This window comes from Phoca vitulina, unplaced genomic scaffold (genome assembly GCF_004348235.1).
Source record: "Phoca vitulina isolate PV1807 unplaced genomic scaffold, GSC_HSeal_1.0 scaffold5, whole genome shotgun sequence".
In the NCBI taxonomy this organism is placed as follows: Eukaryota; Metazoa; Chordata; class Mammalia; order Carnivora; family Phocidae; genus Phoca; species Phoca vitulina.
The window spans coordinates 17,911,742-17,930,896 of record NW_022589708.1 but is presented as its reverse complement, the minus strand read 5'-3'; the positions used below and the strand labels follow the sequence as shown (position 1 = coordinate 17,930,896).

General features: G+C 35.2%; 1 protein-coding gene and 1 pseudogene across 5 annotated transcripts in view; one reads left to right on the top strand and one right to left on the bottom strand.

Moving 5' to 3' along the window:
- Positions 1-19,155, top strand: part of GPC5 (glypican 5) — a 1,360,202-nt gene that overhangs the window by 545,533 nt on the left and 795,514 nt on the right. The gene's annotated exons all lie outside the window — the stretch shown is intronic.
- Positions 4,724-4,832, bottom strand: LOC116631814 (annotated as a pseudogene).

Sequence of the window (19,155 nt, the reverse complement as noted above, 5' to 3'; positions counted from 1 at the left end):
ATGTGTTAGAGGAGAACAGTGGCGCCAAGAAGTCCGCCGAAAGGAAACTGGCTTAGCTTTATTTAATTTCGTATTTTTAAAATACATTTGATTATAGAACTCATTTTTGTAGAAAACATTTTGGAAAATACTAATTTTTTAAGGAGCACAGTTGGGGAATTAAAGCCATCATTATTAATAATCCTTTACTACAGTGCTTCTCAAACTTTAATATGCATATGAATCTCCTCAGAAACTTGGTAGAGCCCAGATTCTGCTTCAGCATTTGTTGGAGGTGGGAATGAGATTCTCCATTTCTAGCCAGGTCCCTGGTGACGCCCAGCCTGCCCGTCTGGAGTCCACACTCTGAACAGCATGGTTCTGTTGCACCATGATTCTTTAGTTTCACAGAGATTATCGAGACATGGAAAGATGTAAAGCCACTTTTACATTAGTGACTTCAGCCTCTTAGGCTAATGAGGCGAAACGAATCGTTAGGATGGAATCTTTTAATTTCAACCTTGATTAGCATCAGGATTACGAAGTGAAGGTAAAACAGAAGATAGAGCCCCTCTCAGATAGAAATTAGCAAAAAGAGCATGTGAAGAGGAGTCTTTTCCACAGCTCCAAGACCACTCTCCTCCAGACCAGACATATAAAAAGGGAGATGTGGAAAGAGAAGGTTCCTCATAAGGCTGGTTTAACAGAGCTGATGCACCTGTACTATTCCTTCTCCCTCCCTCCTTCCCTCCCTTCCTCCATCCCTCTCTCTCTCTTTCTTTTCTTTTCTTTCTCTTCTTTCTTGTTTGGTCCCCTCTTTCTTCTTTTTTTGTTTTTTGAGAGGTTATTCAGATTGTTGTAGTCTTATTTTTAAAAAAAAAAAAAAAAAAAAAACTTTATACATGCATATCTGGAAATATGTACAAATTATATTACTATACATTAATCTGTATCAATAAAGAAATTGTGTATTACTTTGATATTTGTTCATTTTTTTAGGGAATTTTTTTACATTGTAGATTTCACTTATGGAGGGAGGAATGAAGAGAACATAATACATATCTTAAAAACAATTAAGTTATTTTGGGTGTCTATGTGTGTATGTGTGTATTCTCATTCAAGTGCCGAATAAAATCCTGATTTTGTGCATTAAGCACAAACACAAAAATTAAGAGACACAGGGCCAAGACTTACTTTTGTCCTTTTGCAAAAGTTGTATACTTGCTTTTTTTTTTTTTTTTTTTCCTGACAAATGACAAGGCAACTTTCTCACCTCTTTATGAGCTAATATTATTATGTCTATTCTGTCTGATGGGCCTTAGTGTTGGTGCCAATTTATTGAGCGTTTACTATGAATCAGAAATCATGCTGGTATTTTATGTATATTAATTTACATAGGCCTCACCCTTCCCCAAGTTTTGATGTAGGGATTTTTATCCCTATTGATATGAGTAAAATGAGGTTTGCCGTTATGTTAGCAAGTCTAAGCCTCACCTGGGTCATATAGAGTAGTAAAACCAGACTTTGAACCCAATGAGCTAACAAGGCTTGTACTTGTAGCAACTATGACATAGGAGAGTATAAACATTTGATATCTGCAAGGAGTCTGCTTCATCCTGCAGGTGAAATGTAAATTTGGTGGGGATTTGTTCTCTATTTACAATGCTATTGCAAACATTATACCATAGGTCTTCTTTGCCCATTATTTACAATAACTGCAATTTAATATCATCTCTAGAGGTCACATTAAACTATACAGAATCCCCAAGATTAAAGAAAAATATGCTTTGATTTTATCTCTACTTCTTTTTGGGGGATGAGAATTTGAACTATTCTGAGTTTTATGGGTATCCTATATATGTTCATGGACACAAAATTAATTCCCTGTGTCTCAAGGGTAGCACAGACATAAAAAGGCCAATTACAATTTTATGAATATGAAATATAAGATCTGGGGCTTCGATTTTCTCTATTGTTGCATTCTAAATAACAGTGCTATTTCTAGGGAATACGTACATCCTTTCTGACACGACAACTAGGAACTTTCATTAGAGAAAAATGAAAGCAGATGCAACGTGAGTCCCCATATAGTGTAAGTAATGTTAAAATAGATTCCAAACTGGTGTCTTGTTTTGATGAAAACTCAGAAGACAATTTGGAGACTGTTTGTCAGACTCCAGAGACTGAGGCACAGATGGAGTTCTGAATTAAGTGACTTTGTATTTTGAGATTTGAAATGAGCCCTAGTCCCAAATGTATATTTCAATGATTGTGAACTAATTGGATGTGGTAATTGATTATTAAAGGGTTTATATTCTTAAAATTGTGAGGTTCATAAGTAGTCATTTAAACATTTGTAGCAAAATTAAAGATGTAAACTTTATCTCTAGATTAATATATAGACAGAATTGAATGAAGCATATTTTGGTTGGAGTGCTCACAAAATATTCTGGATGAGTGAATTTTCCATAAAGCCAAAGAAAATTCCTTGAGATAACAAAAATTTAAATATTTTAATTGGTTTAATATGGACAACAATAAAATTTACTTCTTGCTTCGCTGCTGCACCAAGCAATTTTGAAATGAATGCTATTTAGACTTTTTTTGGTTGACCAAGAAACATCCTGAATGCTAATTCATTCAACAAATATTCATTTCATAAAGATGTAATGCATACCTACAATGTGCCAGGTTCTGTTCTTGGTTTTGTCAGCCTCTGGAGAGAGAAAAACAACCTACCTAATAGATATCCAAGTGGTCTGTATTGAAGACTAAAAAATATGAAGGGTCAAGGAAGCTAGAGGTCCCACTTTTATATAGGGTGGTCAGGAGAGGTCTTACTGAGCAAGTGGTATTTTGAGGGAGTTAGCCATACACTGTCTAGGAGACCAACATCTCAAGCGGAAGGAATTGCAAAGGCTCTGAGGCAGGAGCATATCCGGCTTGATCATGGCAAGCACACGGCTGTGGCTGGAGAGGGGGCGTATTAGCAGACAGCGTTAGGAAATAATTAGGATCGCTCTGGGTCATGATCCATATTTGTGACAAAGTCCTCACTCCTATGTAGAGGATGGAGGGAGGCATTGCGTTTTGTAAAATGTGAATGTTTGCTTTAAACTTACCCCTCGTTTATACGCATGAATGCTATAATCTGTGCAAGAACATTTGCTCACAATTGGGCATCCAGAAGGCTCAGGTCTGGCGGAGACAGACTAAGGATTGAGAGGGTAGGCAAGCTAGCAGAGCGAGACCACCAGGCTGTGCTTCATCAAGGGGGTGCTGACACCGAGGCAGCAAAGGAAGAGCAGCCCCACCCAGGTTACACCTCCCTTTGCAGAATCAGGGGACATTTTCTCCTTTCTTACGTGGCACAACCCACAAGAGCATCATGCTCTCTGCCCTTTATCACTCACTCAATCTCTCCTTCTATAAATCACTATAATTGTCAGACTTCCCCAATGCAAGCTGAAGTCCTATCCTGGGGCTGTGATAGAGTGGGCATCTCCATTTTTCTTTCCCACTTCTTTTTTTTTTTTCCTCGTAAATGAAAGTGTGTCAAAGATTTTATTCAACTCATTAATTAATGAGACAACCAGTAGGTGTTACAACTGGCTCAGAGAGAACTCAAGTACCACACGGTTATAGGCAAGTAGGGCATGCTGAAATGAATTTATCCTGCTCAATTCTGATTCTTGTGGTTAAGCAGGTTCCTCTCAAACCAAAGAGGAACTCTTTATTTCCTGTGCTAAATAACTTGGCGTAAGTAAACTGTGTTTTCCTCAATATCTACCTTGACTGCTAATATACCTATTTTCTATTCTAGAAGAACAAATACCCTCTTACATCTCCTTGGTGATTATAGCTCTCTTTTTACAAACCATTCTTTTTCAAATAACTATGGGGCCAGCTGATATTTAAGTACCTTCATGTCTGAAGACAAACACTGTGTTTCCGCATCTACACAATGTCCCCATGGGGTGAATGCTGCCAACACTCTCCTACTTTTACAGATCAGGAAAGCAAGATTCCCCAGGGTCTGTATGTTGTCCTAAGTCATGGCAGGTACACATCCACAAATGGAGTCCATATTGCAAATCTTCCTAAGGTTTATTCTGCATCCTCAGAAATGCCCTCCCCGGCAGTTTAGGTTTATGGGATCTGGGGAACATCCACATTTTATACCAGTATCCTCTGAACACCTTACCAAAGAGGTTTGGGCTGAAGTGGATGAGGTGGGCCAGGCTAGGAGGAGTAGAGGAATGCTAAGAACATGGTTCCCGGTTGTGCCTTTTTGCTCTTAACAAAAATATTTGGAGAATTGGAAATATAAAATAAGGCAGGAAGGAACTTACAAAGATGAGCTAACAAGTTTGATTTGATTCTGTAAACTGTAAAGAATTAAACAGGCTTTCAGGAGGAAAGTGACCTTGTTCATTAGCATAAATTGAAAATACGATAATATTGGAGCTCCCGTCCTAATTAAGATGGGAAACAGAACAGTGGCAGGCTGATGACATTGGGCATACGAGGCATTCTGTTTTATCATGTGTAGAAACAGGCCCAGGGATGGCCAGTTAGTTTATGATAGAAACTGATTAGGTCTCACATTTCTTGGCTATGCATATTTGTTCTTTCTCTATTTCACTGTAATGAAATGAAATGCATTTAGATTTCCCGTAAATGAAGATGATAAAATTATGACATGTTCAATTCATGTTTTTCTTTCTTTTTTCTTTTTTTTTTTTTAAACTGTGGAATACTCACAATTTGCATGTCAAATTTCTTGTGCAGGGGTCATGCTAACCTCCTCTGTGTCGTTACAATTTTAGTATATGTGCTGCAGAAGCGAGCACCCACACTTTTTTTTAATGGTAGGTTAATTCCATAGATCTACAAAGAAATGCTTGTTTTCCTCCCTATTCCTTCCCTAAATTCTCTTGTGCATACCAGTTATTTAGGAGAACAGAGGAAGTGGGCTCGCATGCACACACATACATGCACACACCCCACAAATTAGAAATTGCCAACTATCAGATGGGGAGAGAACCCTGAACTCACAAATTTCTTCCATGTCTTAATGCATAAGTTAGAATAACACATATTATTTTATTTTATTCAGGTTTGATTTATTTAAAATATATTTATTAATACATAGGTTAATTTATACATAGGTATGTTTGTACATAGGTTATATTTAATTTACCATTGAGTATCTGTGTGTTTCCAAAATGTGAAAGTTGGTTTAATAATATGCCTCAGAAGGGAATTATGTATTTTGGACTCATCTTTTCCAAAGCATATTTTAGGCAAAGCATGCCTTCAACCAACCTTATAACTTAAAAATCGCAGTTCCTGAATCCTAGATGACCTCATCAGATAACACCAGTGTAGTTAAGTACTGTACCATACAAATTAGTTTTATTAAAACTTTTCTAAATGATTTATTGGTTGTTAGCTGTCATTTAAGGGAAGTAATTATAACTTCCATTTTAAATATTTTGATAGTTTTACAAGCTTTCCATTGCTGCACAAATTAGAGCAAATCTAATGGCTTCATATAGTGTGACAGTTCTGGAGGCCAGAAATCTGAAATAAGTCTTCTGGGGCTACCAATAAATGATGTGTTCCTTCTGTTGTCTCGAGGGAAAAATCTGTTGCAGCCTTTTCTAGCTTCTAGAGTCTGCCTGCATTTCTTGGTTCCTGACCACAACAATCCAAACTCTGCTTCCATCATCACAACTCCTCTGACTCTTGGACTCCTACTCCCCCCACCCCCACTTATAAAGACCCATGATTGGGGTAGATTACATTGGGCCCATGTAGATAATCCAGGTTATCTTCTCATTTCAAAACTCTTAACTTAATCACATCTGCAAAGTCCCTTTTTGCCATGTAAGGTAACATACTCATGGGTTTTGGGGACTCAAGTATGAAAATCTGTGGAGAGAGGGGAAGCTTTATTCTCTTTACTACAGTAGTGTTCTGTTTTCTCTTTTTATCATTTGTTGTACAAACCTTTATCTGTAAGTTTGGAAAAAATATTCTGTACCAAATATAATAAGAATTGATTTTCCTCCAATATATTTTTTATGTAACTATATAATAATATTTTTAAAGATTTATTTATTTATTTTAGAGAGAGAGAGAGAGAGAGAGAGCATACAAGTGGGGGGAGGGGCAGAAAAAGAGGAAGAGAATCTCAAGCAGACTCCCCTCTGAGCACAGAGCCCAGATGCAGGGCTCCATCTCACAACTCTGAGATCATGACCTGAGCTGAAATCAAGAGTCAGATGCTTAACTGACTGAGCCACCCAGGCGCCACAATATATAACAATATGTTTAATTAAAAAAAAAAGCTAGTGATCCCATGCCATGCAAATTAAATTTGAATGATGCATGAATTTTGAGTTGCTAATTTTCATTTGCTTGTTTCTTTATTCCATTACCATAATTTATGTAGTTTTTAAGACATAAAATAGAGCAATTTAGCTACTTTATTGGTCTAAAATGATGACAGTGTTCTTGAGTTCATACCCTCTCCAACCCAGATGAAGAGGTATAATACTAGATCAAATCTAATAAAACAGTTCCTAATTTGATTAACCTCAATTACCTAATACAAATTGATGTTTTTCCAAGTGCCCTATTGAGATCTCTTCCCATGATCGATTAAAAGTTGGCCACCAGTTCTTTCCCATTCTTCCCATTGAGGTGGGAAGTCCACTGCTTCTTTCTCTGAACCTGGGCTGGCTCTGTGACTGGCTTTTTTAATTGAATGAAATAGAAATGATGCCAAGGGATTTCATGTCTGGGTGTCAAGAGATTCATGGTTTACATTCCCCCCTCTTGGACCACTCCTTCCATGTGATGAGTGAATCTTGGTTAGGGTCCTTTGGGATGGCCAGAAGATATCTACTGCATTGGTTTCAGCAGTTAGCAGAGGATCTTTAGGGTTTTTTTTTTATTTTTAAACTTTATTATTTAGAGCTGTTTTAGGTTCACAGAAAAAAGATTGAGTGGAAAGTACAGAGAGTTTCCATACACCCTCTGTCCCCCAATGTCGGGAATGGCCAGCAATCCCTGTACCAACGGATGAAAGATGACCCCAAAGTTTGCCCTGAAAGAGAGGAGAAGGCTAGGGGCTCAACGCTCAGAGGCGAAGACCCTTTGCTCTTCTTTGCTCCCGCTTTTATTGGTCCTTCAGGATACCCTTATCACTATTTCTCAAGCAAGTGATGTGTGACAAGGGGTCTTACTGAAACTGAGAGGATTTATGGGAAAGATACAATATTGCTAATCTGCGTGTTCTGCTAAACATAGCCTAAGGGACAATGCATACATCTCTTAGATCACAGGGCGGCTGTTTGGGCTAAGAGAGCTTTGGGGAAGGTAACTCCCCACAGCATTCCAACTGCTGAGTGGTCACGGAAGGCCCCGGCATTCCAAAGGTCCACGCCCTTCCCCGAAACCCTCCCTGCCCTCAGCGGCCTCTGTGTTACATTTTAGCAAGCCAGGTATTATGGTTGATTTCATGCTCTACATTAACCCCAACACCCCAACATGCACACCTCCCCCATTATCAACATCTAGTACCAAATAGCACACTTGTTACAACCAGTGAGCCTACATTGAAATGTCATTATCACCAAAAGTCCATAGTTTACTTTAGGTTGAGTGTGCTTTTTTTTTTTTTTTTTTTTAAATTCTTTCTTCACTGCAGGGATGGAAACAAATGTTCAGGTCTTCTGTTATCCCAATTAGAAAACTCTGGACTTTGGGACTTTGCAATTTCTTGTGCTCTATCATGTTTTCTAATTACCTAGCCCCTCTTCATTTTTGTTCATGAACCTTTGAATTTTTTTATTCCCTTCTCATAAATCCTTATATTTTACATAAGAACACTTGACCTTTGGTGCATGTGTTTTTTACTAAACTGCATTCTACTCCTTCACTATTCAGAAGTAAGGAGTAATCATGCAAGGATTACTTATTATTTGGCTATAACTTCTCAGAATATGTTCGCATTTATATCATCTTAAAATGCCTCAGATGAGAAGACCACAAAAAATAGTCTCAATAATGAGGTACATCTGGAGGGTAAATAAGAAGATTCAAAGTCATTGCAGAAAGATCATCAGTGCTTTTACTACTTTGGCTAAAAAGAAAATAAACATTAGTACAAATCAAGCTCCCCAAAGGCAAACTATTATTTATAAGTTAAAGACATATGTATAGACCTATCTCTCTGAATGCCTATGCTCTAATATTATTTTATATAAAAGGACATATACTATACATGTTTTTGCTTGGAACTTTCTTTACTCACACAATAGTATATGGTTGAGATTTTTCCATGTCAGTATATAATATCTTTTATAACAACTGTGTAGTTTTCATTTAAAAAGGTATACCTTCATTTATGTAGCCATGATGGATTGTTAAGATATTTTCATTGTTATAAATAATATTTAGATGAATGCCTTCTTAACTATAAATTTGTTTACTACTAAAGCATATATAAAATACATTCCCTCTTTTGCATAGAAATGTAAAGATTTATTTAAATAAAGTTGGTATAAGTTGCCCACTTGACACATAGGAATTTTTCACATTTATCTTAGATTTCATTTTTTGGGGGGAGTTCATCATTTTAATATTATAAATATATTTGCTATAGGTAGATAGTGAATAGATTGATAGATTGATAGATTAATAGATTGAGAGATCGATCCATAGAAGAAAATAATTTTTGAGTGATTTTTCAGGTCTAATTTATATTCCCTAATTCTATCACATACTGCCCTTTATAAGAATCAAATATACCTGTAATAGTAAAATAAGAAAGAACTGAGAGATTTTTATGGAATTGTGAATACATGAATTATTGATTCAAATGTAGTTACTGTAGTAATAGTAGTTGCCCTTTGTGTTGAATCTAATTCATTCTGTCTTTAAAATTTGAAGTAAATATTAAAATAATTTTAGCTATCCTAGAATTACCTCTTTATCATCACATGGAGTATAAAGAATGATGATGGTTTTCTTTTTTTTTTTTTTTTTAAAGATTTTATTTTATTTATTTGAGAGAGAGCAAGCACATGAGAGGGGGGAGGGTCAGAGGGAGAAGCAGACTCCCTGCCGAGCAGGGAGCCCGATGCGGGACTCGATCCCGGGACTCCAGGATCATGACCTGAGCCGAAGGCAGTCGCTTAACCAACTGAGCCACCCAGGCGCCCCAAGAATGATGGTTTTCTTTAACTTGTTTCTGCATTGCTTTACTTTTTGCCACTTAAGAGAAAACTCAGAGACAAAATATCTTGGTATTTTTCCAGAACCACTTTACCTGTACCTTAATTTGGGTCCTCATCAATAAGAGAACAAATACAGAATTCTCAAAGCTCTTTTTGTTACTTCATAATACAGAAAAAGAGACATATATCTAAGAATACCTTTCTCACATGGCTGTGAAGGACCCATCTAGGATGGCAGAGTGATACAATTTTATTGGGAAGGATCAGAAGTCACTGAACTTCGGATTTAAAAAAATCCAAACATAATTACAAACAATGCTTGTCAAGTTGTCATTGTCAATTTAAAAAAAAATGAATTACAGTTTGAGAATGGAAATTATTAAAGAAAGAAGAAGAATTGTGCTATATCATTACCTCAATATACCTTACATTGTCACCAACTCTACTTAATTATTTGGCATATTTTACAAATATTTTGGAAGTCAATCCCATGTGTAGCCTATTGATGGCAGTTATTTGTAAGCAGTAGAAACAAACTGCAAACTCTAAGTTAATTGTGTTTAAATTCTAAGACATTGACCAGACCTACTGCAAAGCGTAAAGACATATCAGTTTCTCCCCAGGAATTACTCCACGGCTTGGAAAAGGGTGAGTTTGTATTCGTCCCTCTTTGTAACCCAGCTACTCTTCAGATAATGCATAGCACTTTAGTCAATAGGACATAGCAGAACCTGTTGCTTTGGAGATGTGATTTCTCTTGGAAATGGATGATAAATCACAATTATATAAACTGAGGGAAGACATAACATACCTATCAGCTGCATAATAATTATCACGGCAAGAGGAACCTATTGCATTTGCAAGATTAGAACTAACAGGTTTCTCAGAGTGTGCAATAAATCAGTTTTGAAAATGCCAAGTCAAATCAGGTGTGCTAAGCTATTAAGTAGTGTTTGGTTTACAACAAAACCAGAAATTGAGTTAAAGAATTTGATATAGACACTTCAATTGCAAAGTACATAAGCAATACTAAAAGGTATGGCACATTTGCATATGCAACAATTTTATGCACTCATTGGAAAAAAAATTCAAACTGCAATGCAAAATAGGACTATTTCTATTTTAAGGGAATACAATCAATTCACGAAATTAAATTTTTAAAGTTAATAATCACTCTTATAGTTTTAATATAATCTAGAAATTATATTTTTCTTTATAATTAGATAAAAAACATACAATTAAAGCAAAACCATTCAATATGCTCCCCTATAAACTACTTCTGTGACCAAAGGACATTCATACCCTCTTGGGGAATGGGACATTTTTGCTTTGTCAGTAAGAACTACTTTTTTTTTTTTTTTTTTTTTTGGTCTGTTTTCTATAGTTATCCCTCAGGGTACATTACTAAAAGTGAAAAACGAGCCAACAGGTAAGGCTTTGGATAGTCACGCACTTTCACTTCTTTTAATTTGTTTATATGACATGTTGCAGAATATTTCATTAAGGAGAAAAGTTCTTCTTAAACAAACAAATGATACTCTAGACTCCCAGGTCTTTTTTATTGCTAGTATCTATTCTATGTTGCTAAGAACAGCAAGAATTTATCATTATTTCTCAACGTGTTTTCAAGTTTTGATGTTGGTGAAGCCATGCTTCTGTTTTTATGTTCTATTTTTTTTTTCACTTTACATGCTTTCTTATCTATTAAAGATCAAGTAATGAAGTCAAAGAAAGAAGGATAAAATGATTAGGAAAGGAAGAATTACGTTTTTTTGTTGTCTATTGATTGGGGTTTATACTCTGGCCATTCTGTAGGGCATTTTTGTTATTAATTAATAACTGTTGACTGGATAACTGATAATAAAGTGGTAGATTTTCACTTGTAAGTAATGTACTTATATACCTTTTAGGACCTATTGATGGTACCAGCTGATTAAATAATGTCTCAGCTCATTTGCATTGGTTTAGTCCATACCAATTTTTGTATTTGGTTACTTATATATAACTCTGTAGAATTTTTCAAACATTTATAAAAGTAAATGAGAGTGTTTCTTTTATACAAAGTTTGACTATTAAGGGATGTTGTCATGTTTTAGTGTAGTAATAACCAAATATGCCTAATCCCACAAAATAATTACTATAGAAAACTTCAATTTTATTTCAATGAAGCCGTTAGTATTTAAGACATCTTCCTTGAATTTGACATGTGTGTTTCCACATTATTTGAATATCCACATGGGTGGCAAATTTGTGGATGAGTTTGATTTTGTAAAATAGTAAACTTTCGAGTCCAGAAAACAATGTGGATTATCAAGATGCATATTAACCTATTTGTGATGAAGGAAGAAATCTCCAATTCCATAATGGTTTGCCATCTGATTCTGAAAGCATGTTCCAAGGGGAATGAAAAGATTTCTTTTATTCTTTGTAGTTGAAGTACAATTTACATGCAGTGAAATGCACAGATCTTGAACAGGCAATTTGATGCATTTTAACAAATGCTAAATCTGTGTAATCCACATCCCTCATCATTCATTTAGCAAACATTTATTGAACACCAAGTGAGAACCCCTAGTTGCTAGAGATATAGTTATGAATCAGGTCAGATTATCACAGAGAGGCATGGGGAGGAAGTCAAGAAAATGTGTCACTAAGTGGTAGAACCTCTTTAATATAAGTATTTACAGGAAGGAGAAATAGCAAGAGAGTGGATCACTTCTACTTGGGGAAGCAGATTCAGAAAGACTGCCTGTTAGAGGTGAGATTTTGCCTCCATGCTACCACTTCATGAACTGGCAAGGAAAGTGAGATTTACTTGAAAAGGAGACACCAAATTTACATTATAATTCAGGTCCCAGCAATCTGGGACCAAAGGCTCTTTCTTGAAATCAATTTCTTAGGTTGATTAATGGGTAAATGTCATAGTACTTGTTCAGTGTCATGAGATTCACTGTAATCCCCAAAACAGTTGGGTTTACATCATTAATAATAACATTCTTATAAATTGCATTCCATAGTAACTTAAATTTCCAAATGAAAGTTGTTTTTTTTTTTATTTCAGATGTCAAAGTTTGCTAAGTCCCATTAAAGAAAATGACCAAATAGTTGTCCAAATCAAATAAACTTGTCACCTAACGAAAGGGCTGTGGGAAGGAAAAAGCATAGAGTGAAACCTTCTAAGAAAAGGTTTCCTTGTTATTGATGAATGAGAGATGTCTAATTATTCCTCCCATGTCTGAGCCTGAGAGAGACATTATTGAAAAATAAACTGAGAGGTTTGAAGATTAACTCTGCAGCAAATTTAAAATAAATAAAAGAGCTTAGAGCTGAAATTTAAAGGTGGGTTCAAAACAAAAACATGATTTTCTTTTGAATCATTAGAATGAACAATTAAAAGGATTTTTCCTGACTAGAAAGCTAAAAACATTAATGATATTACATGAAGGAGTTTCAGACACCATAAATGTTAGCATACAGAGTTTAATACATAAGAATTCATACAAAGAAACTACTGATGAGAGTGATGCTCTTAGGAATTCTGTGCATTAATAAATTGATCTAGATAAATGGCATCGACAGCTTATTATTTACCTCAAAGTTACTAAAATTTTAATTATTTAAGAGTGACACTTTTGTTCAAAATTGATTTTTTTAGGAAATAATTAAATGGCTTAATATTACTAAGAACTGCCATTTTTAAATCAAGAAAAGTCATGCTCCAGCTCTGGTCTAAACCTAGCAGATTCTTTATCAGAATTTGATGGCTCAAACTTCAAATTACAGGGACATAGACACAGAGGTTTTACAAAAATACCTCAGCAGAATTGGAACAAAAGAAATAGCTCTATTTTATAACCGTACATGTTCACTGATGCCATTTTGCCACTCGTAATATGTTAGGTTATTAATAGAAAAGTTGTGGGATAGCCTGAGGTCATTTCTCACTCCAAATCGTGTTTTTCAACCATGACTGCACTTTGGAACCACCTGGGAGTTTTAAAAATTACTGATGTCAGGGTTCCACCCCTAGAGTTTTTGATGTAATTGGTCTGAGATGCAGCTGGACATCAGAACTGCCAGCCAAGGTTGAGAAACACTGCTCTAGAGAAACTTGAAATGTGAGAAGCTTGGAGATTTTAAAGGAGACCCCAGAGACAACTGTGTTACAGAAATTACAGCAAAATAACTGTTGTCCATTGCTGAAAGATAGGACACATGGTGTCAGGTAGGGAAGATGCCTCAAGAAGGGTTTCTTCAAATATATTACAGTGTTTATCATAGATTTAATTAGCAATAATTGCGCCTCGGATAAACCTCAACAGTCTATTCAGAGAACATCTTACAAGAACAACAAAGCAATTCTCCATAAAACCAATTGTGTTAATAATTTTGGCTCATAAAATTTTGATGATGCAGAGAATGTAGAGCCTCTCAAATCAGTGATGTTGTTAAAAGATCAAAATAATACTTTGAAAGCAACTGAAAGGTCAGTGAAATTCTAACAAGGTATTTCTGATATGTGATTGGGATCATTGGTTTACTTTTGCTTGATTTTTCTGTTAACATAGTAACCAAATAGTTATGAGTGGTATTATTTTATAAGTAATCTCTAATCTCCACAAAATAAATGGGACCACAAAAAGTTTACCCCAGTTTCTGTGGAGCCCATAAATAATTGCTTTCAGGGGATGTTTAAATGAAATTATTTCCCCGACTGCAAGGGGTGGGGATTGGTAAAGATTTGTCCTTTGTGAGTAATAAGAAGATTGTGCTTGGATATAAAAATAGTAAAGAAATAATTAGCTTTTTTTTTTTTCTCAAAACTCCACGTTTAGCAAAATTAATGAGTCCCTAAATTCCTAAAGCTGAATATTGGTGTGTAAATGAGCCCTCCAAACCAATAGAGAATAACCTTAATATTCATGGATATTTAGCTACAACCTAATTTCTTCTTATCATTCTATATCTCCTAGGTTTAAAGCAAACAGATGTGTTGACTCCTAAAAGGCCCCAAATAAGGTTTACTTTCCTGACAGTATCCTTTATTAATAGGTTATTTTTTGAGAGGCCATTTATCAGGAACAAATTAAATTTACATTTTCAAAATTATATATTGGGTCAGTTGACCAGATCTTTGATCTCTTCTGTTTCCAGCTAACAAGTTTGGTTACTGATACATAGATGTTCAAAAATATTTGTTAAAAGTATACATTTTATTAATTGGTTTTTGAAAGGACTAGTGTAAGCTAGTTATTTTTTAAGACGCTTGGCATTTTGCATATTCATACTATCATTTATAGTGAATAATTTGCAAGACTATAGCTATATGATCATTTTGGATATCAGTAACTGAATATGTAAGAGTTGAAAAGACAAGATTTTAAGTATGGGCTGAAGAGTTTGAACTTTAAGTAATTAGCCGATAAAATTTAAAAATAACCCACTTTTAGTGGAAGATTTCTTTTGGGGGGGGGATTTTTATAGAACAGATATAAATTGAGAAATGGAGGTAGAAGCTTAAGGGGAAAAGATGGCTAGGTAAACTTGGAAAGTTTTGGACCTGGGAAGGACGGAATACTCAAGGACTTGAAAATAGGAGAAGTTACTCTGTAATGTTAGAGGCTAAGGACTGCCATATGCTAATCTAATCATAGGCTATGCTAATTGCTCTATGTCCAATTGGCCCTATGAAGTGATTTGTACCAAGAAGGGGTTCGGTAAATATTTACTAAATGAATGTTGGATGGTGGGATTGGAGGTGTGGGTATGGCTGAACGTGAGAGGATGTTGATTTACCCAGATTTTGTTACATTCGGTTTTGATAGAACAAACCTGGAAAGAGAAACAAAAGAAATAGAAAAGATAAATGGAGCCCAGAGAAGGGCAAATCTCCCTACAACGTGGTACTCACCCAGGGTATCCATTGGCTTCCTTGCTGCATCATGTACTAGCAGATGATCCAGAGTAGAGCTTTCTACTTCCTCGTTCTCCATTTCCCTACTTCACAGTCCTGAGGCCCCAGGAAAATTAGCTGCGCTTCTGAGAGAGGGGTGGGCCAACTCTATACAATTTTCAGTATCATCTTTCAAGTTACTCATTTTCACAAATGTTACTAATCAGGCTGAGAAAATAAAATGAAAACAAGCAGACTTGGTTTGAGGGACATGTGATTTGTTTCAGGATAGTGCTTCTTTAGTAGCAAATGAATCCTGCTAGACATGCAAGAGCTTGCTTCTAATCCAAAATAAACAAGATGCGTTTCACTGGAAAATTGCAGATACGTCAAAGGGTAGCTTGACAGCAAGTGTACAGATTACTATAAAAATGTTTCCTTTTTTTTTTTTTTGTTTTACGTGGGCGTGTTAATTTCTGCTTCAATGCAAGAGGGTTCATTACCAGCTTTATTTAATACGTTTTGTGTCAACTTCTGTACAAGGTGTTGTTTTGTTTTGTTTTGTTTTTTGAGGTAAGAAGAAGAGAAAGAGGAGAACATTAATTCCAGATGGCTTTAAGCAAATGTTAGAAAGGTGAACATTCATAGGCTTCTAAATATCTGTTGGCTAGTTGACATTTACAAACACTGCACTAGGTAAGCTTTCTCCCTTAGCAATATTAGGGTTCTGGCAGCAAGTAAAGGATGTGTGAAATGAAATATGCCATTCAAATATAGTAAAGAAAGAGGAGACTATTTGTAATCACTATTGGGGAAAATCGCAAGAATCAAATCTTTCTGTTGTTTTAAATGTCCTATTAAAACATTGCAAAAATCCATAGTCTGTTATTTAAAGTATTTGAACTATTAGCTCCATTTCTAACATCAAACTTGAAGGTCAGTTTTTGAGTGGCAGGTTATCTATTTAAATGACGAAGCACTATGGTTTAAATTCCTGAGTGTACCCTGTTGAAACTGAATGAGAACAGAAGGCAGGGTTAATAAGAACGGTAGTATTTATAACGATTGCTTAAGGATGCAAGCTGGGGACCCACTAATTGTAAGCCTTTAAGGCTGGTAAGTGTGCCCCACCCAGTTGTAGGAAAACAAAATGCGTATTTCCAAGCTGTGTGTCTGAAGAACAGAAGAAATCCAACATAACAAATATGAAATTCCCAAATAGTGTGCAAACACATGTCAATCATTACTGCAACCTAACATGGCAGCTGGAGGCAAGAACTCCAAGCAACATGTGAAGGTGATTGTGATGAATGTTTATCTGTATACAGATGTAACTTCAGAAATATGGAAATAACTCTAGGGTTTCTGGTTACTATGTCTATTAAGTTCTATACATTGTCTAACTTCAAAAACAAAAATAGTTTACAAAATATAATGCCTACTGTATTTGACGGCTGTCTCTGTTTCTATTTGCTATGTACTTTCCCCTGATCACATGCACAAGTACTCTCACACATTTAGCCACATGAGTACGCATCCACACCCGTACATATATAAGGCTATACACCAAAATATCGTAAGTGGTTATTGTTAAGATGAATCTGGTAGATTATCTTCATTTTCTACTTTTTACATGTCTGCATTAATTGCAAATTTTTAAATACGCCTGTGTTACCTCTTAAAAAATGAGAGATAAGAAATTTGTCAATTTTGGTAAATAAAAAAAGAATGCTTAGGGAATCAAGACAGTCTAAGGGGTCTGTGATTTATATCTAAAAATGGTCTTTAGTAATGAGATAGTCCTAATACCTCTATGGATATCCACAATCCCAAGCAACTTGAATATTTTGTTGTTGTTATTGGAGGGATATATTTAACATTATTTAAATGATTTGAAAAATCGTTCAAACTTTCCAGAACATATAAAAAAGGAAAACTTTCAAATTAATTTTATGAAGTTAGCAAAACATTGATCATATATGGTATATTTTTAGAATTTTATTTTCTAATTGGTTATTGCTAGTATAAAGAAATAGGTTTCCTTAGATTTTTGTATGCAGATATTGTAACCAGTGATCTTGCTAGCTACATTTACTTATTTTAACATTTAATTTTTTCTGCGCATACAATGCAATTCGCAAATAATGACTAGTATATTTCTTTTTTGCTAATACTTAGGCACTTTTTTATTTTTCTTTTATTGAACTGGCTGGGGAATCTTGTTTCTGATCTCAGAAGGAAAGCTTTCAATATCTCCTTATTAATTATGACATATGGTTAAGGTTTTAATGGCTATCTCTAATCAGGTTAAAGAAATTCTGTTCTATTCCTCATTTGTACATTTAAAAAATACAATTTTGTGCATCCTTTGAGATAAGATTTTCTCTTTCAAACAGTGCTGTAAATTACACTGATTGATTTTATGATGTTAAAATAATCTTGTATTATTGGAATACACCTGTTGTTTTTCATTTATTGTAGTTTTTTTATTGAACTATAATTCACATACTATAAAGTTCACCCTTTAAGAGTATACAATTCAGTGATTAGTATATTCATAAAGTTATGTAATGATCACCACAAATTCCAGAACAGTTTTATCATTGAAAAACCCCAAATTCTGTACCTCCTATTAGTAAGATCCTGTTAACTCCTCTCCCCAGCCCCCGGCAATGACTGATCTACTTTCTGTCTCTATGGATTTGCTGTTTCTGGACATCCTGTATACGCAGAATCGCACAATAGGTTTTGTGTCTGGTTTTATTCACTTCACAATGTTTTCAAGGTCCGTTCATGTTGCAGTGTGTTGTTCATTCCTTATTATGGTTGATAAGAAGTTGACATTCCACTTTTTATCCAGTCAATTGATGGACATTTGGGCTGTTTCTGCTTTTTGGCTATTATGGATAAAGGTGCTACAGACATTTGTGTACAAGTTTTGGGTACACGTATGTTTTCAGTTCTCTTGGATATATATACCTAGGAGTAAAATTGCTGGGGCATTTGGTCACTCTGTGTTTAACTTTGGTGAGGAAATGCAAAACTGCTTTCCAAAGTGGCTGTACCTCTTCACATTCCCACCAGAAATGTATGAGGGATTGTCTCCACATCGTCCCCCTAGTGAGTGTGAAATGGTGTCCCATTGTAATTTTGATTTGCATTTCCCTCGTGACTAATAATGTTGAGCATCTTTTCATGTGCTTTTTGCACATTTGTGTATCTTCTTTGGAGAAGTATCTATTCAAATCCCTTTCACATTTGTAGTTGTTGAGCTCTAAGAGTTCTATATGTATTCTCAATACAAGTCCCTTATGAGATACATGATTTGTAAACATTTCCTCTCATTCTGTGAGTTGTATTTTCACTTTCTTGCTGGTTTATTTTACACATAAAACATTTCATTTTGATTAACTGCAATGTATCTCTTTTGTTGCTTGTAATTTGGTGTTACTTTAAGAAGCCCTGATCTAATCCAAGGTCATGAAGATTTTTACTTATCTTTCTTATAAGACTTTTATACTTTTAGCTCTTACACTTAGGTTTGGATCCACTTTGACTTCTTGTATATAATGTAAGGTCAGAATCTAACTTCATCCTTTTGCATGTGTGTATACAATTTTCTCAGCACTATTTGTTGGAAATACTATTATTTCCCTGTCGCATCATTTTGCCACCCTTGTCAAGAATCAGTTGGCTATAAATATAATGGTTTATTTCTGAATACTCAATTTTATTCCATTGGCCTATATGTCTATCTTTAAGCCAGCACCACATTGATAAAATTATACTAGCTTTGTAGAACGTTTGGAAATCTGGAAGTGTGAGTCTTTCAATTTTGTTGCTCTTTTTCAAGATTATTTAGGCTATTCTGGGACCTCGGCTATATTAGTTTCCTAGTGTTGATGTAACAACTCACTGTAAGTTTATTATTTTACAGTGCTGGAGGTAATGGCCTAAAATTAAGGTGTCAGCAGCAAGGCCGCATTCCTTCTGGAGTCTCTGGATAAGCGTCTCTTTCCTTGCTTTTTCCAG